Below are 17182 nucleotides of genomic sequence, written 5' to 3' on the forward strand. Positions count from 1 at the left end.
AAACAAAACAAAAACATACAAACAAAAAAAGCACTTTACAAAGAAGTCTCACTACATTTGGGGCTGGAGTACTTGCCTTTCTTTCCTCCACATTCTCCTCCTATTTTATATTTTTAATAGATTGAAACTCTGCTTTGATAAGTATGGAGACAGCAATACTTCATTAATGATGGTGACAGTGTTATTTTGCTAGGAAACACTGCTAAGCTCCAGCTTCTAATTCAAGCATGAAAGGTAGTTTTGAGGGTAAGATTTTTAATTCCAGTTGTATAAACTCTGCTTTTTAATGTATCTAAGACATCTTGCACAATTTTACAGCTAAGCCCAGATATCTTGCTAATTCAATTTATTACGACTTTGCATATTTACAGGTGTTTTTTACTGTTAGACTGCAGAGTTCACATTGTAACAAGGCTTGGCAATTGTGGGGAAAACTGCAAAAATTTAGCAAGAGTACAGTTTTTTCTTGGGTTGATTAGACAGCCAACAAACCAGATAGCTTAGCTCCAAATTGATTCATTATCTGCAGCAGTCCGGGATATCCAGTCAATACATCCATTTTCTTAAATATTGATCAAGATTGTAAAGTTTGACAGATTGCAGTGGCATGGAAATCGTTGCTCTAGTTTATATTTTTGAATACTTTTCACCTAAACCTGTGTCTGTAGTGACATTTCAGTGAAAACCTGTGATGACTCAGTGCTAATAAACTTTGTAATACAATTAGGAATCTTTGCGTTTGACAAACCTCAGCCAAATTTTCATAATAGCTGTTATTGAGCCTGACTTTCAGAAATCCGTGCCTCGCATTTTAGGAGTGATCAGTTATTTGAAAATTCAGCTAAGCTTTGTCAATTGTCCTATTTCAAAGCACACAAAGTACTTCAAGTTTATGTGAATGACTAAAGTGTTCTGGGGAAATAAATAGCAGGAAATGCTTTATAGATGCAGAGGTTTCCAGTATACTTGCACCGAAAAACGAGATACACTCAGTGTATATGTGTTTGGATTTTGCATTTGCATGATTCTCCTGTTACATTATTTTTCTGAAGGATTTGGAAGTTCTCATGTGTCACTTCAGTTGCTTAAGCCCTGGCTGAAAGAGTTCTATTATTTAATACGTTCCACACAAACATTAAGAAATTCATGATGTTTGCTTCACAGAACATAAAAAATTTCACTGAAAATTCCTATTCCATGTCTGAATGGATAGCAAAACTTTTTATTTTGTCACATTTATTTTGAGAGGAAATTGACATTAAAGCATTTAGGAGTCTAATAGTCTTGTCCTAAATTGTTCACACTCTAAAACATCCCCAGTCTCTCAAACATCAGAGAAGTCTCACTTTCAATCAAATGAACTATTTATCATGGCTTTTAAGCTTTTAATGTAATTACTATTTTATTCTTTGCTTGTTTTTTTTTTAATATGCAATTTATTAAAATGATATAACAAGCAAAATAAAATGAATTCTAACTGCTTTTCTTTGCCTTATGACATATTTTACATTTATCTCATCTGTTCTGCAGGTATAATACTGCAAGATCCTTAATTTGCTAATAGTGGGATTTTAAAATATTTCTTGATCTGCTCCATGCTCTGCAGATATAATTTTGAACCAGAGTCTGCAGTGTTCTGGGAATCCTTGCATAATCTGGAATGTGCCATAAATAGAACATGCACTCAAATGGAAGGAAAGCGTGACTTATTTTATAACTATATGCTTGCCACAGATCCAACTTCCATCCAAAGTCAAATTGTTCTTGTCAGGATTGCCAAGTTGCCAGTTGGACAGAGAAAGCTCTTGCAATGTGCAAGGTGACTTTTCAGATTAAAGGGAGTAGGGGAGGAATGAGGTTTCTCTTTCTGCCAAGTAACTGGTTTTGGTCCTTTTACTGGGTTCTTCACATATTCAGCTTGTGGTACTCTCCCACAGTGAGATCAGATTGACTGTTCAAGAAGACCTGTGAGACGCTGTCCTGAGTTATGGTCACTACTGAGTCTCCACTGATATCAGCAGTTCTAGCACTGAAAAGAGCTGAGCCTTTGCAACTCATAGAGATATGAAGACATAATCAGTGAGCAACTGTATCTTTATTCTATTTCTGTGTGCCATTCACAATTACTGATTTGACATAAGAAGGACCGACTTGGAGAGCACTACGTACCTCTCAGCCATCACCCAATGAAAGTGAGATGCAGCTCCCATCAGGTGGCTCCTTTCCTTTCTGATTTTTTTCTTTTCATACATTATTGCCAGATTTTCTGGCTAGAGTAGGAAGAGGAAGCAATAGCAATGCAAAACCTGTGTCTGTCTCCAGAGTTCTGTCAAATTGGTTGCTCATTTACTTTTTATTTTTACTTGCTATTTTTTCAAGGGCATCTTGGAGGAAGAAGATGGCTCTTCTTGGCTTTCTCAGATTTGTGATCTGACAACAATTTGTGCCCTCTTTATTTCTGTTCTTCTGAACCTTTTTGATTCATTGTGAAAAACCTGCTATTGTTGCAACTAGGGAAAACCCTGAAATACAAATTTATGGATTTTTACTCACTCAGTGAAAGTTGATTCCTCTGTCTCTTCTCCTCATCTGGGTCATCAAATAATTGCAACATCTTAATCCCCAGCGATCTGAAATGAAAAATGTCAGTCTTTCCTTTAATTTCCCAAAACCTTCCATTTATCAGAAGACCTAATCTTAAACTAAAATAAGAATTAGATTGGAGGACCACAGTAAGAGTGGACAAACACAAGCTCATTAGCCTACCAAGGCTTTCTGAATGTGTCATTGAAATTACTATATTTTGAAACTAGAAAAAGGTTTCTTGGGGTTTCTGTCATTACTCAATGAGGTACAGTGTTACTTGTAGCTAAAATATGGCTGCAATGCAGCCCCTCTTGATGGTGTAACTTTTGATGGCTATGGTGTGATTTACACAGCAGAGGGAATCCTTTTAATTTTGCAATTTATTTAGCTCCACTGCACCTCTTTTCTACCCTGCCAGGAAAATGTGTGGCTGCACTGCTTTTATTAACTGTATCTATTTTTAATAGGCCTCTTGAGTTTACTGGCAGTTGGTATTACTGAAAGCAGACCTCATCCTACTGCACCCTACACATGGGTGTATTTGGGCATGTGTCCAACTTGAGAGGGAATATAAAACCTCTTCTGCAAAACCATTTGGATGTGAGCTAGACTACAGTGACATTCTGGAGCAATGTTACAAGATATGTGTAAACCTCAAAAATATATTTGGAAACAGTTTCCAGACACGTGCTTGCAGCTGGGAGGAATTTTAATATTTTTTGTAGCTCAATGTTGCTTATATTACATGCAGAGAGAATCAGCTGCCAATTACAAATGAGTCCTCCAAAAATCTTGCCTCCAGAATGGAGATCTTGTATGTAAAGCACAGTTCTAAGCAATTAGGAAATAATCACTTCAGTAAAAATGATGTACAAATTTTTCTCCTGAATATAACTAACATTTTTAAAATAAATGAATCAAAGAAATGTGTTATTGATTCAAGGTTAGGAAGGTCTAAGCAATGTTTGTAGAACCATTATTAGCACTGGCTGAATGTACTGAGACCTTCAGGCTGAACTGTCAGCTTTGTTCTTTAGACCCAGTCTGTTCAGGTCAGAAAATCCCAGTGATGTTGGATTATCCCAATTTGTGTAGTCATAGAGTTAGTACAAAACATATCCCAAAACAGAATATATTATTGGAAAATTTCATTATTTCACTTTTACTAATTCTAGTTCATTTTCTGCCATTTGCATGGAAAAAAACCGATCAGATGGTAGCTCCAGCCTCAAACATTTTTCTTCTTTTTAATTTTAGTAGGAGACAAGATTACTTTGGCTACTGCTCATCAGTGTAATGCTTTGCATTTGATCCAAAGTAACAAAAAAGAAAATGTGAGGTGTATTAAAAAAGAATTTGGGGATCGCTTAGAAAAGAGAAGTATCCACACTGCTGAGGGGCTCTTTAACATTTTTGCTTCACCTTGCTTTTGTGAATCCTCATATAAGAGAATAGCATTTCACACAGCTGGACCTTCCCAGTGAATCTTCTTTCATGAGCTCTTGCACCTTTAGAAGCCTCTCAGGCCCTTTGTGAAGCAGGAAAATATTTCCCCTGTACAAAATCAGCAGACTGAGGAACTAAGGAAGGAAAATCACTGATTGTACACTGAATACATCTAATAGTAGAGTTCAAGTGCTTTGGCTTCCATTATACTCACAAAATAAACTTGAAACATAGATTGAAATTGCTTGTGAGAGCCCTTGGCATAATGCATCAAACCAGGTAAGGAAAAAATATAATTTCCTGTGAAGCTGATGAGGAAGAGATGCATTAACGTGTGCCTTGGGTCAGCCAGGGGGTTAATGAAAATATGTCATAAGGCTGTTAAGCAATAAAAATTAAAGTCAAGTTGAGTTTAGAAAGTAAGTTAGTGGGTAAGACATAAACCAGTTTTTGAGGAGTTTAGTTGAAATATCCAGAAACAGGCACTTGTTTTTTTTTCAGATCTTCAATAAGACTTGTTAGTATCAGACAATCTCTCAAAGAAATTCAGGTTTTATGTCTGATCACACATTTTTAGGGATTTTTACATCTATATTACATCTATTCACATCTATAAGATTTACATCTATACATCTATTCTACCACTGTCCAAGAAAGAAAAGAAGATAAGACAAAGAACATGAGTTGGATCCAGAAAATCTTCACCAGTCCTTCCCACGGTGCACACTTGATTTTTCCCTTCCATCTGTCTTTTGTCAGCGCCTCTGGAAAAACTACAGACAGCAGAAACCTTTTACACCCTGCAGGTCACCATCTCTGGAATTTGTTAGACAAGATGGTAAGAATGCTCTCTTTGAGACTTCAGTCACTGGATATTCTCAGCCAAGGAAGGCTATTGATCCGTTCTGGATTTGACTTATGAGAGAAGGGAGAATCAGCTGAATTCCTACCTACTGGATTCAGAGAAGTTATAATCACAATGGTTCAGTCTGTTGAGAAGATATTCTCTACAATCAAATGCTCAATATAATAAATCACAGTGAACACTACTTACCTTGCTTGCTGCCTGTGCTCTCTGCCCACACCCTTACTTCTTCCCTTTCCTCACCAAAACCCTGTGATTACTTGTTTTCCATTTACTCAGAGCTCCATGCTAAAGCAGATTCTTAGTTTCTTACAGCTATTGAAGACCTACAGGCTATTGGTATAAGTATTGCTACTTCTACAAACCTATTCCAATAAAGGACCTTCTCTCTCCTGAAAGTGTGCTTCTGTCAGGGTGACAGTCATTTTCTTTATAGCTTTGTTTCTTATGAAAATGAGATTTATAGATGAGATTTATACTATCATATTAGTAATAACAGTACTATCTCCCTAAAGATGTTTTACACCCATTGACAATTTTAGCCAAATTTTACAAAAATGTGGTACTCTCAGTCATAATTAAATTACAATAAATCTGAAGGTTGTGCAGAGGAGGAAATTTGCATTAGTGCCATCCCTGAGGGACACAGAGGTACCATCGCACACTAGCAGAGTGACAACTGATAAATCTGTATGCAAAGGTTGGCTGAGGATGTATTAGAACACATGGAGAGGGAAACTTAATATTTTGTGATTGTGTAGGTGAGCTTTTGGAGAGACAATGGATATAAATTAAAAGATGCAGGCCTCTCACTGATTTTCTTGCTCACAGAAAATCTTGTCTGCCAGCAGAAGGGACTGTAGTGGCTTGGAGATACGCAAAGATGCTGAAATTCTTCCAAAGTGTTATGCCCTAGCTCTTAGCAATAAACACATTTGGTAAGCCACTAAACGGAAATCTGCTTTTGAAAATCTGGCCCAGAAATTTATTATTGGTATTTTAGGTTTTACTTCAGCAAGCTATGTTTGTATATCCTGAAGCAACTAACCAATGTTTAACTACCTTGCTGAATTAAAACTAAATACTATACAAAGGCACTTGAAATATTCTTCAGTGCAGTATTATTTAACCACTTAATTACTACAATTTTGATTTGAGTAGCTTTACAAAAGCAGTCTTTTGAAGTCCTGTTGAAAAACATGAAGTCCTTATAAACCTACACGCAACTTTATCCTTGACAGAAGCCAATACTTTGGCTTGAATTATAGTATAGGAAGTGTGATTCCCAAAATAGCATAAGAGTGACAACAAGCTGTTATCTAGCCAGAACATATTCTTTTCCATTTTATCATGCATATTATTTCTCAAAGAAGGTCAGTCAATTTTTGTAATTACAAGAGAGATTTCCTGTTTGAAGCAGCAATGGGCAGTAAGAAGTCTTCAATGCTAAGAGGCACCAGGGTTACTGAAACAAAGTTTTTCTTGTTAATGTTATTCTATCCAGCTTTGTAAATTTTCATCACATTAATTGCACATTGAGTTGTTAGCTACGGTGGCAGTAGATTGCCTGTGTCATTTATCAGATCTAGCTGTGCTCAGATTGTGCTTCACTCATACTTCTAACCCAACCCAAGTCAGAGTGAATATAGATATACAGATATATTTATTTTATTTTTTATTTCACCCAGTGAGACATGATTGCTTGGAAGCTATTTTTTTTCTTCAGGATTATAGATTGAATAGTAGTTAGAGAAAAGGCAAGAACCTTGATTAGTAGCACAGCATTTCCTTCAGTTGCCTGAGCTTATCCTCCCAATTAGATTGTAAACATTCATTTTATTTACTTTTAAAGAAGATAAGAAGTCCAACAAAAGACAAAATCCTATGCAGTGCAACAGTCAATTTGCACATCTTTTCCCCCATCAACTCTAATTTAAATTTCATATAATACTTCATCATTTTGGAGGGGAAGAGTGTATGGAAAGCAGTTACATTAAACTGTCAGTGATAACTTTAACATGGAATGTGAAAAAATGGAAAGCTCAGATAGTCTAATTTGGTGGCTTCAAAACCAACACTGAATAGCTTTATTTCTTTTTCCTGTTCGTCTTAGGTAGGATTTCACTGCTTTCCCACTTTTCAATGCTTTGATCAATGCAGTCACAGTTCGTTCATTCAGAGAATAAAAGATCCTTTGTGTAGTCCTCCTCTGGCTTGTCTTAATCTCAGCTACAGCTTTCCTGAAGAGTATCTTCCAAAATGGGGGCCCAAAAGCATATTCTATCACAAAAGTGAAAGGTCACTTCATATTTATTTTCTAGACCTTACTTTCATCTAAACTTCATCTTCCATTTTCCACTTATTGTGACTATTACTATGCTGACTCATGACCACCTTCTGAGCTACTGAGACTCTCAGGTTCAGCTTTAGTGTTGCTCTATTGGTAATTCCGTATATTTTATTTTATTTTATTCTTCTTGAAGCAGTGTAGCATGTATCCCAAGTGAACTGCATTTGTTTTCACTGTTTTTCCTGTTTATCCTATTCACTTGTAGTCTCTCTCATTTGCTAGCAGATACAGATTTCATAAGCACAGCAAGTAGCTCTTGTCTGGGACAGATTATGGCAGAACCCAGTTAGGCAGGTGCTTGATCTTTCACTGAGAATCATTGGAGATTGCAATGTAATCCTTTCCAAACAGCCTTCTCTCATCCAAAAGCAGTTTCATCTAGAGAACGCTTCTTTCTGAGTATGCTGTTTGAGACAATAGCCAAAGCATTACTGAAGGTATGATGCTTACTGCTGTTCTCCACGCAACAGCCTGTTACCTTTCACAGAAGGAAATTAGATTGTATTGACAGAATTTGTTCTCGATTAACCTATGCTGTTTGTAGTAACTTTGGGTTCTTCTGTGTTTTTATGTATGGTTTGCTTGGAAGTGTTTCACTATATTCTCAATGAGTTAAGTCATCCCTCTTAATTTATAACTTTTCAGCTGCTGTTTCAACTTTTCTTCAAATAGGAACTGTTTATTTATTTTTTCTTTTTACTTAGTATAGTTTTCTGCCAGCATTTAAAGAGAAGCATTATAAGCCATGGGATTGCCTCTTTCTACTTTAAAAACCCTAGGATGACAAAGTTCATCAGGTCCAGCTGATGTGAAAACTCACTGATCTTTATTTTTCCTCTTCTAGGTGAAGATCTTACCCTTTCTCATTGGTATTAGTTATGTTAGGCCCCTGCTATTACAACTGATCATTTTTAAGAAAGACTGTGAGAAGAGCTTGCAAACGCTTTCATCTTTTCCAGAGCTACCATTTATCTCTTCCAAGCAAAGCTCTAAGACTTTTCTTAAATCATCTTTTACGAACAGTATGTGTATGCACTGCTATATACCAGGACTGATGTAACAGATCCTACTGCAAGTGTTTCTCCTCTGAAAAAGGTTTGTTTTTCACTCCATGTGGCTCTTATTGTTGGGTTTTCTTACAATTCAGATATACAGAACATTTCCTTTTCTCCTGCAGAGCCTGAAATGGTAGCATTTTGATAATCTATTTGGTTCATCCTAGCAAATTTCTTAAAAATGGATTTACTAAATGCACTCACTTTTATGATTATCAGGTTACAGACAGGAATATTTTTCTTCTGAGGAAATAAGAAAGCAGAAATCAGGAGATTATCTTTAGAGACATGATGAATTTAATCACATAATTGCTCACAGGAACACAGATGCTGAAGAGTCACATGGAGGATGGAAAAATACTTACTACTAGGCTAACAGCACTTTTAATTGCTGTCTGTTCTTGCAAACAAAATCAAATCAGTGAAGGGGATTATAGTGAAATTCAGTTTATAGTGTGAATAAATCCTGATCATATTTAACTATTTTAACAAGATGAGATGCTATCAATACTACAAGCCTTGGTTTTATTCCAGTTGGGGTAAGTGTATGTCTGACAGGGAACTTAATTCCTTGACTTGTGTATATATACATAAAATGGAGGGTTTAGTACAGGAGTTAGCAAAGAAATGTAGCCTAGCTTGGATAGGCAATAAAAAATGAACACCAGGCTTCTTTTCAGAGGCTTAGAGCTGAATGGTGTGCTCAGAGACTGGGTTGAATGTGTAACTAGTGCCAAGCCCAATGCCTTGTTATACAGAGCAAATCACAACCTCCCTTCTCTCTGTCAGCCAGTGGCAGTAGAACCAGTGCGGTCATAACACAGTCTGAGACAGTGCATGTTTTACTGAGTCTTAATCAGCTCAGGATGTGCAAGTTATCAAATAATATTATTTTCTCAAATATTTCACAAGATCTTGAATCATTGTGTAATTGTTAGTGGTTTACAATGTCAGATTCACTAACAGATATATGTCTAAAGTTTAGGTTCTTCTCAGAAGCAGACTTCCCAATGTAGAATTACAGGAGAATTTGGAAAAGTGAGAAGAAGGAATCTAGAGTCATATGGAACAGGAAGCTGTGTGCTGTTTCCTAAGAAGACAAGCTGATCTAACACACTGCTTTGCAAGTTATTTTATTCTCTTCAGTCAAGGAGGATCTTTGGTTCATTCAGATTCTACAGCTCTGATTCCTCTTCCAAATGATGCCACTTCTGTCCATTCACTCACTGAGCAGATCAGAGCTTCCTTTTTTAATTATCTGACGCACATCCTTTTCTAGTAAAGACTGTTACCCAGGAAGGAAATATGAAGATGTGTGTTACTCATCCCTCTTGCTTAAAATGTGTGAATGAAAGAGCTTAAGACTGATTTCCATATTCTCCATGCTACAGAGCTGTTCTATTTTTATGCCACTGTCAGAGAAATAGGGAAAATGATAACTGGCAATGTCAGGCATCTTCAGACTTAAAAGATTTAAAAAGAAAAAGCTTCAAAATCACCATTTTGGGGTCTGTTTCAAATTATAAGCAAGTTTTATTTTAGGTACCAAAGAACCAGGTTCCCAGAAACTTATCTTCTTAAAGCCCAGATGACCTCAGTGGGAGTTTAATAAATTCCCAGATACGCTCATTAATTTAGGCAAGTGAACTCTCCAATTTGCTTTGGCCCTTAGTTTAATGCAAAAGATATTGCATTTTGCAAGATCGCACCTGGCATGGCAAAGTAGGGACAGAAATATGTGGCTTACCTTTCCTGTTTGATTGCCTTCTACAATTGTCTCCAATTAGGAGAGTTATGTGCTCTTCAGTTACATGAGAACACCCTGTGCCTGGAACTTGACTGTTTCAGTGTACCCTGGCTTAGCTTAGGTTACTTGTTCCTTTCTGAGTTGTTTATGTGTTGTTCCCTTGTCTTTGCTCTTGGGCGAATGCTAAAAATAAGAATTTGCTTATCTAATTTGTATGGATCTTCACAGTGAATGTGATTTCACTGTCTCCTTTACCCTCAAGCAGTGGACAGATTTTCCAAACCTTATGACTACGGACTATGCCTTTATTGCTGTCATAAGTCAGAGTATTTTTCCTTTTAATACTGACACGTCAAATTAAGACACCATTTTTTTCATAGGGAGCAGCTAGAGATTATAGTTTGTTTGCTCTGATTTGGGCTCTGGACCTGCTGACTCAGACCTGATTATATTTATTTCCAGTTCTGTACTGGTTTATAAACCTTATAAACTTATTTACTTTAATCATACCTTAAAATGTGCTAACACATTTTTTTTGTTTTTCTTTAGAATACATGGGGAAATTGTATTTGGTGTTAGATTGATAGCTTTTATGACTGGAGAAGAATCAGAGTAAGCTTCCCCTTGCTGCTAGTCCCTGTACTAAAAGCTTTGCCAGGTATGCCATCCCAAACAAAGATCAGGTTATTCCACCTCTAAACCTGTCCTGTCACTGCCTGCTCTACCAAAACAATTCAAGACAACTTCATGTTTGTCAACCAGGACTCTTTTTTGCAGGAAATCTTGTTCATTTTTCTAAAAAAAAATCTTCATTACAAAGGTAACCAAATGGGCTTTTTCTGCTGTGGTTTGAGTTCAATCAGAAAAGATGCATTTCAATTATCTCTATCAAAAATCAGTAGAAAGCTTTAAAAATGAACCTCTGGGTGGCAGTTTGAGATATAGGCTGGTTGTTTAAGTTTATGCAGACACAGTTTTTTTTTTTTTTCTGTTCTATTGCACATAACAAGAATAAGCAGTTTAGTTCCTGTTTTAAAAGGCCTAACAGGTAGTATTTTTCAAAGCAGAAAGGAAGATGGTCAGTCCAGGTGTATATAGAATCATAGAATCATAGAATCACCAAGGTTGGAAAAGACCTAAAAGATCATCCAGTCCAACCGTTCACCTATCACCAATAGCTCCCACTAAACCATGTCCCTCAACACAATCATACTGAGTATTGGTGTTAAGAGCTTTTATCTATGTATTTTTGATTATGTAATGTTATCTATGTAGGGAAGATTAAAAATGCACTTTATGATGATCTTTTTTTTCTAGTTGAACTGAGCAAATGATATTGAAAACAACATAGCAGGAAGTTGCAGCAGTTCAAAACTTCTGTGTGTCCCAGCTCTAGTTGTAGAACTGTTTTACCACTGAGCTGCTCAGTGTTTGTGGTGACTATGTAATTGAGGATTGGTTAATTGTGGTGGCTTCAATGTGTGTAGAAGCATCCTAGAACAATGAGAGTATCTTTGGACTAGTTTCCTTGGACAGTAAGCAGAGCTTTTGAAACAGAACTTGTGAGCAATAGTAGTTCCCTAAGAAACTCAGCGAACTAAAGAAGGTGATTGAGCTGTACTGCTGGCATTCAAGTTTACAGGCCTGCAGTGTTTAGGGATAACTTAAGTAGTAAGATTTGTCAATGTCAAAGATGAGAAAAGAACTGTTTGTGAGCACAATACAACCAGATGGGCAACAAGTCAAATACAAAATATGTGGACCACACAAGGGAGAGAGGTAAAGCATAAAGTGGAGGGAAAGGTAATTGTGGCTGAGTGAAGATGAGAGAGAAAGATGGAGAACCCTAATTTAAACCCAAGAAACATTCAAAAATCAGTCCTGATGTGAGTATACAGGCTTTTTTATAATTTATAATTAAGTCACTCAAGAAGTACATGTGTGGACCTGTTTACTTTCATGATATCATCATATATGTGGAATTTTGCCTCTGGAGAAGCAAAACTGACAATGCATTTGAATAACAAGTTTTTGCTTAACAAACACACTAGAAACATCAGAACATCTCCTCTCCCTCACCCTGCCACGTATCTAGTGCCTAACCTGAGCCAGAAACTGTTTAAGGCCATAAGAATTTAGTACACAGGGTCTTATTTTAGCATCGATGTTAGTGATCAGCTGGCAAAACCTTTAGTATGAGAATAGATCTTTAGCCAGATTCTAAGCCTAGATGCATCAATATGGATATAAATAAATTTCCAAAGCTCTGATTGAAACTGTCCAGAAAATTTGTTGTCTCTGAATTTGGAATTCAGTGCTTCCCCTGCAATCTTTTTATTCTAAGAGAGGTCAGATTCCTTGAGGGAATGATGAATTATCTAAGACATCTGTCAAATTTCCCTGATAATGTGACACTGTAGTAAAATAGGTCAGTGTAGTTTAGGGTTGCTTTTGAATCTACAGTGGAGACAAAGGGGTCTTTTAATTGTCCTATGGAAAATGAGATCAGTTATTACAGGGAAGATGTAGAGAGATGAGAGCTCTAAGAAAATTTAAAATATTCTAAGTCTGCAAAACCAGGTGAGATTAAATACTTCTAAGTAATTCAATACTGTTGGCTGATATTTACAGGTGCTTGAAAGGCAGTACAGTTTCAGCATAGTACATGCTGTGACCACAAGCTTGCATACTTCTGGACTCATCAGTATGGTAAAATGTAGGAACAAACAAAAGAAAGTTTTTTTTTTTTTTTTTTTTTAAAAAAAAGGAACAGAGCAAAGGAAAGATGTTTCTAAGATTAAAACTAGGAATCATGTCCTACCAGTAAGGCTTGGAGCTGTTTGCAAGCAGTCATAGATTGAAGTATTTAAAATAAGATAAATAACAGCATTCTTAGCAATGTTTTTCTCTGAAGATAGAGAATGAAATTATTCTTCTGGAAAAATTAGTGGAAACTTCTGAAGCCATCTGAAGTTATCCATAGCCTGCAAGAATAATTTCTGAAAAGTACTTATGGCTAAAGGAAGTGTATAGCCTATCCACATGGCAGATCCCATGATCTTTAACAATCCTTTTAATGAAGAAGTATAAGAGAAATCATGAGTAGTTAGATTTAGGTCAAGGCCTACAAGAGGATACTTAATTTGGCATCCATGAAGAAGCCTGGATTTATCATGTGGTGTTAATCTAGGTACTCTGCTTGCCCTCATTTATCTTCCCTTCATAGCTACCAAGATCTTCAGAAATACATTTCAGCACGTTGGGAAAACTGTTTTTGCTCACAGCTAGTAATGAAGAAATAATGTAATTAATTGCTTTTATGTAATGGTACTTGGCAGATTAATGTAGACTGCTACACAGAATAAAGCTAGTGCTATTTCTGGAATACCAATTAGGAATGTCTTGACCAAAGGCTTGAAACAAGCAAGCATTTGAGTGTCTTTTCATCTTGCAGAAAACACTGACATCAGTGGCTGTTGTCAAAGGTGTTCAAAAGAGAACTCCAGAGATTGAGAGCTTTGTTTTTTTTACTGAGTAATGGCAGTGCAGGCTGTACATGTACTCAGCTGCCTCTATCACAGTCTGTAGCTCTTTACTCCTGTCATCTCTGCAAATCTTACAAGGGCATTAATTCCACCAGCTCCTGGGGATGAAGTGATGTGGTCTGAAATGAGGCCACCCAATATGCTGCACTGGAAAGCATAAAGCTACTTTTCAGTAAGATGCATTCTCAGCCAGAGCCATGAAGTTCTTGTGTTGGGGGTATTTACAGTCACCTCCAAAAATTTTTAACCTGGGATGTTTAATAAGTACTCCTTTCCTCTGTAATATCAGAAGTGTAACTGTACTTACTGTCCATAAGTCTACACAGTCTGGAAGGACTTTACAAGGACAACTTGCTGAACAACTGCATGCAGATCTGTGGCAGAGCATTTCCTGGGTGAAGTTCTATGCACACGAAAGCATGGTGTCTTGGCAGAGAAGCTCAATCTGTGTTTGGTAAAGGATCTTGCTCAAGCAGTGCTCATTCTGAGAGGATCTGTGGGTGGGATGAAACCAGGAAGGCTGCCAGGCCACCCGCTGACTCAGAGGAGGAACTCCCTTCGTTGTGTGGGGAATTCAGAACCAACAGGTTGAAAAGCTGAGGCACAAATGGTGGGTGAATTAAATGGGCTTCTGTCACACTGTTTGAGAATCTGATCCTGTGTGAGTCAGACTATGCAATAGTAAAGTCCCTGTGTTGTCTTAAAATCTAAAACTAAATTAATCTTTTTATTTTTGTAAATGGGTCAACAAAACAGCACATCTCCATCCTAATGACTTGACATTTGAGTAACCTCTTTCCCTCAATTTGAGAAATGTTAGAGTAGATTAAATCATTTGTTGCTCTTACTGCACAGCGGCATCACAAACCAAATGCATGAGGGCATTTTTGAGGAGATGGCTGCTTCTTTCTTCTATGGCTTGTAAAATGTTCCCAATGTATTATCTTTAGACATTTCATCAGCCCATTTATTTATTTATTTTTTTAAATTCCCTTCTCATTTCAATAACAAATCCCAAATAAAACATTTAAACTGCTATTTATAAAATACTGTGAGTTGGGACTTCTGCTGATTACATTTTGAAGTTCATACAGTTCTGAACAACTGGGAATGGTTTCTCTCCTGCTAATTCTACCGTGAAGAGAAAATGAACTGAATTCAACTGGGTAAATCCTATTTTAGTTATGGATCCACTACTTTGTGATTTGATGTCTGATTGCCTACTTTTGATCATTTATATTTTTATCACTAGTATTTCCTTCTCTCTGGGACTCTTACATGGGAACTGCTCACAAGAAATCACATGAAATAGCTTTTAAAGTCTTAATACCTGAGCAATAAGTGGAACCGCAGCTCAACTGTTGTGATGCTGAAGCCCTCCCAGGCCTGGAACTGCCGAGGGGACAGCCACAGTCACACACAGCTGTTCCAGGCTGAGGAACAGCCACTGCCGCCCCGCTGCTGGCTGCTTTCATTGTCTGTGCCTCCTGCAAGGGGAGAGGGGGACTGAAGGACACAAGCTACAACCAAACGGCCTGCAAGCGATGAGGATGTTCGAATTCCTTTCCTGCTTGTGGCAGCGTGCGGTTGATTAGCACAGAGCAGCTAGCTAATGGGCCTACTATGATGTGTGCTGGCCGTCTGGCACCCCAGTTCACACTCTGGAGCTGTTGGCGCCAAAACCTGCAGCCATCCTCAGTCAGGTGGGGCAGCCATCTTCCCTCACCTCCACGCTATGGAGCAGCCGGTGCTTGTGAGCGTGGCTGGAGAGATAGCCGTCATTATTCCGAGCACTCCAGGAGGCCTTAATGGCCCCTTAACAGCCTTTCTTGGAAGTCGTCCACGTGCGAAGACCGAGCTGTGAGGAGGCAGCGCTGATCTTCAGCTTAGCCACAACCTGCCCTTGTCAGAGCCTTCACTTGTGCTCTGATCTTGTACTTCGTTCACAGACCTTTCACCTCACTGTGGATCTGCCCGGTGAGGATCCTTTCCCCCTCCCAGCACCTCACTCTGGGGAGACTGAGGAGGGCACTGACCGGTGGGGATGAGCCCAGGCGGAGGCAGCTGAGCAGCACTCTTCCAGGGCGCCAGGTATGCAAGGAAATAAGCTGATGCATAACTCTGACACCAGACGTTAAAATCCAATTTCTCTGAAGGCTGTTTTCTGCCATTCTCCGTTTTTGCTGTCAAGGGAGCTTTTTGTATGTACTGATAATGTCATGGTACAGTAACACTGCCTTCATGAAGGGCCTTCTGTGAATGAAGGGAATGAAAAGGCAAGATTTGAACTGTGTGACCTTCATTTTTCCTTCATTTTTCTACAGCTATTGTGCCCTTTCTATGAGTGATGGGAAGCCCTAGGCAGGAGGGAAGAGTATCTCGCAGTTAATCTTTCAAAGCCTTGCCATTTTCTCTTTTTAAATAGCACATAGCATATGCTCTACTTCTACTTGTCCAAGTGATGGGGCAAAGAAAAGGAATAAGGGCAGTTTTTCCTCCTTGGGTTTTACCAAAAGTAGCAACTATGAGGTTGCTCTCTTTATTACAAGGCATAAGCCTGCTCAAGCTGGCTGACCACATGATTTTAAACATGCGCTTAAGCTGTTAACTTCAAACTCAGATGCAGGCTTTTTGTTAGTCTTTGAAATTGAGAATTTGTTCTAAGTTTGTATGCATAAGTGAAACTTTCAGTTCTTGTAGTGCCAGCACTGAGTTGTATATAAATCTGTTCTTATAATGCTGAGGCTTTGATAATATATTTTTTTTCCACTTAGCTGCAGCTGACATGCAGAAATATCTATGATCTACCTGAGGGACTCCTTCCATGGACACTTCCAGTGGCATCAAGGGTTAGTACTTCACTTTCACAAACTACAAGTATATTTGCTAGGCAGGAAAAGGAAACATATCTGTGTCTGAGGTCAGAATTATTGTAGCCAGATGCAGATACAAACTCTAGACGCAAATTCTTTCTTAAGCTTAGTGTTAGTTTTTATTCAAGCTGACTTAAAAGATTTTAAAAGAACCTGGCTCACAGATTTGAAGGTATCATTGTTACTGCGTGAGATTAAATTTTAGAGCATTTAATTTGTTGAAGTCTTAAAATCTGTGTGAGTTGAAAATGTCTTAACGTTATTGGTTTTACTAGAAAAGATTTTGCTTCAATAACCATAGGAATTCTGCCCCTTCTCTGGTGTTTTGCGCACATTTACGTAATTGCTTTTCTTCCAAGACATGTGGAGCATTCCCCATAGCAATATACACTTCTCAGGGCTTCTGCATATGAATTCTCAACTGCAAAGCTGAGAGTTTGGAACAAAAGAAAAGACTGATTCTACCAGTTAGACCTAATGTTGCTAAATGTTGTGAAGCTAATTCTTTGCCTGCTGGTATGTTTCTAATTGCTTTAAAAAAAAAAAAAAGTATGTGCCTTTGCTCTTCTGAGGATATGCTGATTTTGAGAAGGTATGGGGAGGAGTATAGCCTAACATTCCTGTGCTATTTCCATTTGTAGTGTGGTACCAGTTAGAACCCCAGTTGTGACAGGATTCTCATTGTGTCAGGCACATAGTGAAAGTGAATTCCCAG

The sequence above is a fragment of the Lagopus leucura genome, unplaced genomic scaffold (genome assembly GCF_019238085.1).
Source record: "Lagopus leucura isolate 7727_CA_CO unplaced genomic scaffold, USGS_WTPT01 Super-Scaffold_100017, whole genome shotgun sequence".
NCBI lineage: Eukaryota > Metazoa > Chordata > Aves > Galliformes > Phasianidae > Lagopus > Lagopus leucura.